The sequence below is a fragment of the Plectrocnemia conspersa genome, unplaced genomic scaffold (assembly GCF_051122295.1).
Source record: "Plectrocnemia conspersa isolate PC_06_02 unplaced genomic scaffold, ASM5112229v1 ptg000010l, whole genome shotgun sequence".
NCBI lineage: Eukaryota > Metazoa > Arthropoda > Insecta > Trichoptera > Polycentropodidae > Plectrocnemia > Plectrocnemia conspersa.
Window position 1 is genome coordinate 31518650 of NW_028277174.1, and position 12216 is coordinate 31530865.

The following is a 12216-nucleotide window of genomic DNA, read 5'->3' on the forward strand; positions in this document are numbered from 1 at the left end:
TTATTATTTCTGTATGTAGTAATATATATATATTTACATACTTATTATTTATTTATGATATATAAGTCTTACAGTGAATGTGTATTTTTTGGTAAAGTTATATTTTCACTAGTAAAGTCCAAATACATTTTCACAAGTAGATATATATTTCCACTAGCGAAAATATAATTGAACTGATAGGCATTAATATGCTGTTCTAAAATGTCTATGAAACTCAATTTGACAGTTGCGAAACGTCCATTTGCTGTTCAAACCCAAACCTAACTTAATTATAGTCTTAGAACTTTCATTAAATCAAGTTCAAAATACGAACTAATCCAACTCATCTCCAATGGGAAAATAAACGAAAGAATAAGTACCGACAGACGTTGCATCTAGTATATTGCTCTATGGGTTGTCTGCACTTCGATATTACACCATGTTTTAAAAATATGATAGCTATCCTTACCGACATTACTATGGAATGGATAATATAAAAAGGCTGATCAAAGTATATTCAAATCAAATTTTGGTCAATAGGAGAGCGCAAAAAACAATTATCACTTCTCAGAAGGCAAAAATTCACGTCAAAAGCAATAAAATCGTGTCGGCGCCGTCGCAGTGGGAACGCTCGGTAACGAGCGTTCCCACTGCGACGGCGACGGCACGATTTTATTGCTTTTGACGTGGATTTTTGACTTTTGAGAAGGGATAATTGTTTTTTGAGCTATCCTATTGGTCAAAATTTGGTTTAGTCGATCCTTACTTATTTTAAGTCGTATTATTGGTATAAAAAAATCTATAAAATATGATTTCAGCTGATATGTCGCAACGCACAGTGACTTTATTTATTAATTTGTATCATAGAAAGGGTTAACTCGTACCTATTATTATTTATTTAAGAAATTGTATTACGATGTTAAAAATATATAAAATTACATTTTTGTCAAGAGGCCCGGAATCATTGTTTTTCTAGGGTCCGGGTTCGCTCTCGCCGGCCCTGTCTACAAATATTTATATCCTATAGTCTATTTATTTTCAAGAGTCAGTGCGCAAGAACATTGTTTAACGCGTAATCATAACATGCTTTTAAATTTCTGCCCTGTGATTGGTCGTTCGCCGTAAGATCAATCGTTTCATTGAGAACAACCAATCACAAGGCAGAAATTTAAGAGCACATTTTGATTACGCGTTAAACAATGTTCTTGCGCACTGACTCTTGAAAATAAATAGACTATAGACCCTAGAGTCTTGATATACAATTAATGTATCCAATGAAGCACATTTAAAAGCTGCTTCGCCTTGATTTTTCCCTAGAAATTCGCGATCGCGTCCATTATTCTTCACCATTGCGCCCAAGACGTCAGCGTTTATAAACGCTGAACGGAATAGCATGTATTTGTATTTATAACAAGAATGCAAAGCATTATTGTGGTAATAAGTGGATGTGTTATCTTATGTAATTAATTCTAATTATGTAGTATCTTATGTTTAATTGTAGGTATTCATTTAAAAGAGCATACGAAATTCGGCTAATTGCTATAATTAAATCAAGCTTCCTATTTTGTAATGCTAATATTTTAACGATGACATTTTGATTAATTACATTTATTAAATGTAATACATGAATATGCTATGGCAATGAAAGGGTTAAAAATCACAGCGAGCCGTTTATTTGAGAGTTTTTAAAATACAATGAAGTTGGGATAAATACTTCTAAGATGAAATATTTGCTCGGTAAGATCGAATGGACCAGAACAGTACATTCACTCTACCGTTCGAAACCCTGAATGTTTGCATTCTCAAAATATCTTGGCCTGTTGTCCGTTGGTGCACTTGACAATGACGTCACGCGACTAAATATATTTGCAAATACCGTTTGCGGCGATTAGTTTGATTTTTCAATTACCGAGCACCAATCAGGTTTTAAAATCAATTAGCGACTATTATCGGACTTTGCTAAGCTATGTTTCCAATTGTTTCTGTAAAGTATCATTTTTTAATAAGCACGTTTCGGAGCGTTGTTCTTTGACCCTTTTCAGCCGTGACCTCAATTGTATCTAGTCCAATTTTTCATAGTTTTACATTATATACGTATTCACTTATGTTTGTAGTGGTATAATGTTTAAAAGTTGAATCTTATCAAAATTTATATATTGTTTTAATTATCGTCCATGTAAGTGTTAATAATACTTTTAGTAATTGAGTTTAATTAATCTTGTGGGTTGTTCAATTAATTGAACTATTAGATCGTTTAATCATTTCATGTCTAATATACAAGATAGTCAATAAAGTATCATAGTATTTTGTAGAATCATTTCATTCAACATTTTTCATAGACTGCGTAGCGAAAATATTTTCACAGATTGTCCATGCAGAAACATGAAATATTCATTACTTTTATCTTCGCATTGCTCCTTGACATATTTATTGCTGTGTTCCACAATTGGCTTTTAATTATTCCATCATGATTTTATGACCCTAATTTTGTGACCCTAAAGTTGAAATATAAATTACAATTCATCATATGTGATTTAGTATTTACTTTCTCTGCTATTATAGAAGTGAAACTGTTCGTTATACAATAATCCGTACAATAGTTGGCTATTAAACTACATACGACATAACCCGTTGAATTTTCTAGTCCTAATTTGGAATTGGGTCATCCTTGCACTATGAGGCTGTATCGACTAGTTGACTAGTGCATTATCCCGTTTGAACTATAGCACATTTGCACTCTGAATACAGTTGCTTTGTTCCATGCTCTAGTTATTTCTACATACATAAGTAATGACCTCGACGTAAACTTTATCTGGTCGTTTTCTGGGTACTGTCCGTTGAGACGAAATCTCAAGATTCTTATCAATATGACCATATCAAATATTACGTCAAAGGTTATTGCCCAAATTAAAATTGCGTCAAATGTTATTATATAATGATCATAAGGAAGTGCTATAAAATATGAATATTGACATTAAATTTAATATGTATATGTGGGGACCGATTTATTGGTTGGCTATGAGCTCTGTGGTGCCACACTGGCAACACTAACATAAGCTTCAAAACTTTTAACCCACAACATTTATTTCCTATATTAATTGCTTGCAAAATATGTGAAATGTTGGAGTGGTCCAATTATTTTGTCACACTCCGGTATACATTTTTATTTTAATTAAAACTAAGCATTGTAAAAGTTTTTTCTTCATCCACACTACTTTATGAAACTAAATTTAATACAAAAAAAAACATTTAAATACTTTATTTCTGTATCATAGATATTTGGGTTTAATGAAATTATTTAATGCTACATTAAATAAATATAATACCTATTTCGTCAACTTATTTAAGAATACTATTTTTTTACTACTGTGTATTAGCAATGGAAAAATACCTTTATTATTAATCTCACTTATATTATGGTAAAGTAATACGTTTATGAATTATTAAATTACATTTTTAATAGCGTAGATTTCAACTAATAGTGTTCGATAATTTGTTGTAAATGTAAAATATTTGACTAATTTGAACCACGAATTAGATGAAGTATTAATTGGATTTGCAATTAAAATTGTTAAAAGATGTGGATGTTATATTTTTAATCATTTATTTATGGACATTTTAATATTATATAATATAAAATTCAGATTCGTGCTCCTCAAATTTATTAAGAATCTGATTGGTTTATAACATAAATCACATATTCTTTATCAGCATCAACGATGCAATAAAATCGCTGCGCCGCTCTCCCAAGTACAAAAAACGGTCAGCCCCGGATAACTTTATCGAGCAGGTTCAAAGCACATTTTTAACGGTTTATACTGTTAAAACAGTTGAAAACGCCAAAAAGTCAAACAAATAATCTGCATTGAAGGGTATTTTGGGCAGTGTTTTTTTTTCAATTTTTGCATTTTAATTTCCATTTTCGCAAACTAACGCATTTATCTTTCATTTGAAGAAGACAAAATTGCATATTTTTATTTTTTGCGACAAAATATCAAAATGTACTTTAAGAAACGCAATTTTCTCAGCATCTATTTGCATATTTTACAATATGTATCAAAAATTGCTCAACACTTTTTAAAGTCTTGTTATTAACCTTTTGGAGTAATTACAAATGTATATATGTTTTTACTGGCAGCTCCCATGTCCATACCGTCTAAACATTTTTTAAAACATATTTTAAACATGTTTTAAATATTTAATTTATTATATTTATAAATATTTCTATAATAATAATTTCCTTACTCATAATTTAAAGCTAAAGTATTGTGCATCCTTTACGATTCATTTATAAAAATATTATTTGTTGTTTACTTTTTAGAAGGACGATAAAATCCTAATCTTAAAAAGGTTTCGTGCGGTGGCTTACTTTTTTGTGCCGGAAAACGATATTTAGCGATTGCAGTCTCAAATTAGTCATTTCGCTATTGAATAGCGGTCGGAACGAAGAACAATAGTGTTTTAGTTGTATACAACATATATAAATAAAGTATGTATCAAAGGTCTGCGGAGTCAAGTATTCAAGTTTTGTTGTTTGTGAGTCATATGTGAGTGATAAAGTATCAAGTTTTTTATAGTTGTCTTTGTATGACGCTTAGAGGAATGGAAGAGAAGTTTTTTGGGTAAATTTAAAATCAAAAGCTTTGTTGTTAAATTTCCTCTGTTCCATATATCTGGTGTATGTGTAAAACTTACAGGTGGTCATTTGTGGGCAATCATCCGATGATAAAAGGTTTCTTTTAAAGTAATAATCGATTTTGTTTATAGAAAATCTGATTAAATCATGTTTGACAATGTTTTCAAAAATAAGTTTTATTGCATTTTCACTGCATGTTTTTGTGTGACAAAAATGTTGCTGTACAAGGATTTTTTTTCTCTTAACTATTTCACAATTTTCGATAAAATTATGTTATTTTTAGTTAGGTTAGCTGTTGATTGTGTAAATATAAAAAGATAAAACAAGCATGCTGTTTTGCAGTATGATTTTTTTCTAAGCTACTCTTTAAAAATGGATTTTGTTTAAATAATTAAATCAAAGAAACGGCTCTTAGCTATTCGTGGATATGTATTTTTTAGCGTATTTAATTTAAAAACCACACTACACGAACGATCTTTCCATCGCGAAAATGCCGCCTCCAAGCAAGTATCGCCTGGGGCGGTCCCCCGCTTCTTTTCCAGGTTACGTCACTAGGCGCAGCGCACAATATATTAAAATAAATTGCTTTTTTAAAGGTTGAATGTTGGAAAAAAGTGCTTTAAATTGTATAGTAGCAATCCTACTGGAGAGCAAAACAAAGATCTTTTGTTTATAATTCTCTCGCTTCTAACAATTCGTGTCTGCCTTCGCAGTCGCATATATCCTGCCCTCGGGCCGCATAAAATCTTTTCACTAGTTTTGGATTGCATACCCTTGATCTAGGATAAGCAGCTATCTTCAAAAAACTGTCCAATATAAATATTTACCATCACTTTTTGGTTAAGTTCTTATCTCTGTCCGAGAGGGTGTAATCTTATAGGGACCAAGATCTGTGGTCAATCACGCGTTATCCAGTGTCGCATTGGTGTTTTCCCTCAGAGGATTGATCGTATCGATTTTTCTCAGCCTGCAATGCGGTTAACCCTCAGCGGACCGCCGAAAAGTAATGATTGTCTAAAGTCTGGGGTTGTTTTTTGGAAAAGTTGACGTCTGGGCCGGGCCGGGCGCTGCTAAATTCGATCGTACCGCACGAGCGAAGGAGTGTGGGATGGGTGAACGGAGGTCAAGGTCGTATCGGACTTGGCGGTCGTCCAGGGCCGCATTCGGGGAAGGAGACGACTCCTGAGGTCCGACCCACCCCATGGCGACAGAAATAAACTGGCGACACAATGCGGCGCTCCTCAAATTATGGCTGTTTACCGACAGGATGTGGCTTATTGGGAATCTATTTTTATGTCATCTTGAAAACGAAAGAGAAATTATAAGCAGTTCAAAATAAACATATTATTGACCAAGTCGACTAGCTGCAAATCTTACTAAGATTAAAAAAAAAATGTATTAGATTAACTAATGTATTTTTGACGTTAACCACTCATAAGTACTGGAAAAACTACCCTTTGTGTGAAAAGGATGCGCAACGGACAATTCGTTATACCCTGCGAAAATAACAGTTTTACCCTTTGTTAACGATCACTAAAAGTGGCCATCTGGACGTTTCACTCCTAAGGCGTAAACACATTTCGTGGGTGTGTCCAAAAAGCGATGGAATTGCCCTATCTAGCCGTCCCACCTCATTTCTACATTATAATTGTATATTATATTTGATGCAATGTGTTCTGGATTTTGTATAGTTTTACTTTAGGACCCTGAATAAAAAATAGTAACCCATCTCCGCCTTATTAATTTAATATTATCAAAACATTACCAATATATTTTATAAAAATTTAAGAAAGGAAAACATTACGTGACTTTTTAAATAGCTTATAATTTATCACTAATAGTATTTAATTTTTAATATTTAAAAAAAAAATCTGTTCATCATGACTTTAAAAGTTACCCCAATGCATCATGGTGGTCATTATTCAAACAACAATATTAAAAAAAAACAAAAAATATTGTGGACACCTAAAATAGATGAACACTATTCCACATTATTTTTTCCAGCTCCTCATAGCTATCGCTGAAAACATTATTGTGCTTGGCAAGCTCTTTGAGAAGCTGGACGGCTCGTGCAAGAGGAGCGTCCTCAAGCGTTGGCGTCCTGTTCGCGACGGGCAACAATAAGGGATGCAATCGCGACTTTAAAACTCGCAACTGAAAGTCGCACCGCCACTTAACAAATTCAAAAAAGTGTTTAATTGAGTAAACGCTACGTCAATAATACAATGAATTGTATCCCAATCATAGCAAAAAGGCACTAGGATATATCTTTAAAATAATCTTTAAATTCTCTCAAAAAATAAGGAGTACTTTTCTTCTTTTTTTGAAAATTCGAAAACTCGTAACTTAGGTGAAAAATAATATAAAACAACTTTTTATATACATACATTTATTCAATTTTTGCGGCTATTACCGGACGGATTTTCATCTTTTTAATGATATATTTCTCATAAATAAATGTTTTAATATTATATGATTACATATATAGATCAGAAGACGTTTCTTCAAAAAGAGTATACAAATAAAAGCGATTAAATATTTCTGAGCTTAGTTACAATTCCTTTTAAAAAAATTATATTTACTTTTTTGCGCTGCAAAAATTTGATTGAATGAAAACTACTTTAGAAATAATTGCTTAATTGCTTCTTCCTTCATATAAACAAATTTTAGTGTAGACAGGAGGAGGGCTTTATTTTTCTCGGGGTCCTAGCGTTCAACTGAGAAAATTTCAGAACAGTATTTAAAAAATATAACAGTAGAGATTTAATACGTACTAATAATGCAATTTTATATAAATATATTACATAAATCTATTCAATACTAAAGTTTGCGGAAAAGATAATAATATAATGCACATTCTCAAACATAAAACTTATTAATGCGACGCAAAATAAAATATGTAATTACATAAATAATTGCTTAGTAAGATGTTACGTATATTGTTTTAGAATAACATAATTTTCTTTATTTATGTACTTTAAAAGCAGATATTGCAATTTATATTTTTGAATTCTAATCAGTATTTCTAAGAACCTTATCAGGTAAATACTATTAATATGTATTTATACCAATCAATAAATGGAAAAAAACACACATTAACCATTCATTTTAACGACTGTTTTAAATGAACGTTTCTCTATAAATTAATTATGTAATTATGATACTTTAATATATTATTTTCAAATCCATATATTTTGAGAAACAGTCCCACACACGCTTCGTATATATTGATCAGGAAACACATGTAACCGCTAGTGCAAAAGCCTTACGATTAGATATGCGATAGAAAAAATGTATAATGATAATAAATTATTTTAGTCATCCGATAACTGAACGTGTTACGTTGGAATCGGATCAATAACAAAATAAAAGTGCCTTTGTGCTTAAATCTGTACGAAAACTTATCCAATTTACTTGAGCGTGTTTTCGTGTTATTGTACTTAAAAATTTTCCATTTTTCTCGTGTTAAACTTTCAACATTAATAAGTATTAAAATAAATAATACTATTAGTTGCTTGAACGACGCACATTATTATAAAAAAATAACGTTTTCAATAAATGCAGTTATTTATTGCGCTTTATTATTTTTAATAACCTTGAAATGGCTTATGAAATTATGTTTAAGAAATTTAGAGAAGAAAATATCAACCGATTTGAGTTTTTGTGATAAGATTAAATGAGTTTTTGTACTATTACATAAGCATTTACCCAAGCAAGTTTAGGCTTGAAAAAAATTTAGGTGTAGTTATTTTTTATTACCTTCTACATTGGATTTGTTTAAAGTCATGTCGCATTATTAACGCAATTGTCTGGTCACGAGATCTTTCTTCCATTGCTGTGTGAGACGTGTTAATTTATATTTTTATTTGTTCGAAATAATTACAGCTCTCTGTAATCTGGCTAATCTAATGCCTGGACTACACTCTCTGGAAGTTGGCCAAGGTTGGCCAAGGACGGAGAATATAGTGGGTTACTTCGGTCGAGTTCGGTTCTGCCCGCTCTAAAATCTCTCGGAAGTTGTCCGAGGTTACCGAGAACGGGAGTTACTTGGCTAGCTTCGAGCGCTTCCGAACATTGTCGGCAATGGGACCGAAGTCGGTGCTGCTCTTTCGAGCGCGAGCGGAGAGATACTTCCCCTTTCGCTCTCTCGCGTGTTAAGTGACGAGAGTGAGAGAGATAATGATATGGTTTTTCGCAAACTGAAATAGAACGAGTAGCACGGTTCAATTTCAGTATGCGCGTAGGCGTCCTATGGTTAACACGCACGTCGAGCGCTGAATCGTGGTCACGTGGTCAAGTTATAATAATGCTTATCGGGGACAACAGACTCTTACTGACATCTTTGAATATTTTAGGGCACCAAAAGAGATTAATTATATTTTTGATAGTATATTCTTCTAACAGATATCGTTATTATATTTTCTTTCATATAAAATTAAATAATTAAAAAATAATTAGTGGTACTTGATTTTGTTAAAAAAAATCGTTTCGAATATCCTTATGTATTTTCCTAGATCGGTTTATATAAATGTCACACCATAACAAATTCTTATTTAGAATCGATGGCGACAGATTCTAGGATAGTCACAGATGTGGTGTTCGTATTCTGAAGTATCATTTTTATGCCTTATGGCATTTTGCAAAAGTCGACAAAGATTTTGCGTAAATTGAATATTTACGACCGAAAAGTTTTCACTGATATTGTATTGGTAAGTGCCCACACAAACTTTTATAATTATCAGTAGCGTAATTTTAATAATATGACAATTTAAAAATTGCGATTATTTGGCACATTTTTCGATCGCGCGCAAATATGTCAGCTGTACGTGACAGCAGCCGCCATGCGGATATCATTCACGGCCGCCGTCCGGACGGTATATGAAATTTGTGGCAGTGTGGCCGCTACTCGGAAGTCGGCGACCTCGGCCGACTTCAGTTGAACTTCGGTTCGGACAACTTCCAGAGAGTGTAGTGCAAGCATAAACGATTCGGGACGGAAACAGAATTTTTGTTGTATTATAATAAATATCTTGTTAGATTGTATCTGCGTAACGATGATTCGAAGATCGGTTAAAGTCTGCAACGTCTTCATTTTATCGAATATTTAGTCCTGGGATGCTCTTTTGAATTAGACACTAAACCTTGTATTTGTTTTGGTAATCTAGATTTAAACTGTTAATGAATACAATATTTAAATTTTTTATTACAAATCTGACCATTATGAAAGGTTTCCCCAATGCGTCATGATGGCTAAATAATGTATTTATTCACTTGGATACGCAATCGTTAATTTAATAATTCATTTTCGCAACGATTACGAGTGGTCGCGTCATTTATATAAACAAAATTATTTAACTTTTTAATTTCTGCGGTTAAATTAATTTATCGTTGATTCTTCGAACTATTCGTTCCATAAAAAAAGCATTTATCATTTACTATAATTATAATTTAAAAATATATGCACGTTCTAAGTTTGCATATCAACAACTAGTTTTTTCTGCTGCTATTGACATTTATGTCTCGATTAAATCGACTATCAAAATTCAAGATATATGATAACAAAATAATCAACGAAGAGTTACATTAACAAAGGATTGATAATCAATATTTTGAAAGTAAAAATAATCACGATTGAAGTAAGCTATCGATAAAAAATATATTTTTATAATTATTACTGTTTTATCTACATTGTTTTACAAAAAATATTATATTGTAAATTAATTGACACAATTAATGTTATCGCAAGTTTTATTATATTTTAAGAAGGTCATTGATTTAATTTATGTATTTTTATTTTATTCGATCCTCTTTTTGTTTAATTGTATAATTTTCGTTAATTTTGAGCAATTATTATCAAGGCTATGAGCAAAGTTTGTTTAACGAGTAACTTTCGTAAAAGTTCTAAACTCACGGGATCAATTCAATTCTTGCTGAACAATTAAGGCAAACTTTTGACTTGAATGTTTTTTTTTTAAATTTTAATTTGCATTCTGAGAAATTTATATATAATACTTTTTACAATTACTAAACAAGTCATTGTGTGCTAGTAACAAATCGGCTAGACTCACGGTCATGATTTATGTGTTTAGATAATTCAGCAAGGTTGTCTGTTTTATTTTATTTTATTACAAAATAATTGTACGAAATTCAACTCCTCAACGAATCGTAAATAATATTGTTAATCTAAATATTTATTAATGATAATGTTGATAAAAAAATATTATTCACCTTCCTAAAAAGGTGTATGTTTGAGAATACCGATTCTATGCTTTGTTTATAAATGTATTTTTATTGCTGTGACATGCTTTCTAAAAATTGTTAAAAAGCTATAAACGTGTTTTATATTGTTTGTTTAAAACTAGCAAAATTATTAACCACTGAAAACCGGAAATTTTATGTATTCTAAAAATGTGCATATTAAATAATAGTAGTAATTTTTAGATTTGCTGAAATAACAATTTTTATTTTCCGAATTAATTTTTATTTTCCGAATTAATTTTCCCTATTGTAATTGTACAATAGGTTGCGTTTATTTATTATATTTTAATATCTAGCTGGTTGTTGACATTTACGCTGTAGTCTCTATTATTAGTGAAACGTTAATCATAATTTATATTGCTTCATAATTTTTCATCTTTAAAACGTCATAATGTCAATGTATTTTGTAATAATAATAGTTAAGATATCACATTTAGTAAATAAAATTGAATTCAATGGAATGTAAATTTAAATCCAAGTTCATTTAATCAAAATAAGTATTAATGTAAATAAACTCATGTCTTATCATGATACAGAACAACATTTCCCCCTCTCTTATCAAATGACAAAACATATTAATAAAAAACTTGTTGATTATGTAGCTTAATATACATTATTGTAGAATATTGTATATTTGTTTTTCATAGAAATGTACAATACTTTTTCTAACATGTCTTACGACCTTCATTTAAACACGCTATCAAAACGTTGATTAATCTATTTTATCGCGTGATTAACCAGTTTTAATTTTTATCTATATCCAGGTACTGATCTACAAAATGATCCAAAGATTAATGTGATTGTTTAAAAATAAATAACAAATATTTGGCCTATTAAATAAATATTTTGTTAGCGGAGCGCTTGGATCTCTTGATCGCGACGAACAAGTGCGTTTGTTATGCTGACGTACGTGACGATCGGAGATTCATCCCCAAATGACAAACAAAAACAAAATTATTTAATGATAATTATGAATCTTCCCTTGCAATATGATTACAATCAATAATCACTATTATATATAATAGCTTTCAATTGATAGATATCACTATGCACTAGCTAGATTTTATTTTATATTATATGAAAAACTAATATGTAATGATTGATTAGAATTATATTTATAATAAAATCACTAATTTTGAGTAGTCCATATGGAATTCGAATCCATGTCTTTCGGTTATAATTCACCGTTTTATACCACTGGCGACCTATTAAAGTGTTGCTGAAACTTCTGTGCTTACGAAATTACGTTCTTGTAAAAAAACACTACTATTGTAGTAGAGACTTTTCATTCACCAGATACTCCCGACATGGAACACACTTCGTGCGTACTCGCATAAAGTGGA

General features: G+C 31.1%; 1 protein-coding gene across 1 annotated transcript in view; it reads left to right on the forward strand.

Annotated features, from left to right (window-relative positions):
* The window catches only part of LOC148231395 (monocarboxylate transporter 9-like), a 36792-nt gene that overhangs the window by 10586 nt on the left and 13990 nt on the right, over window positions 1-12216 (forward strand). The gene's annotated exons all lie outside the window — the stretch shown is intronic.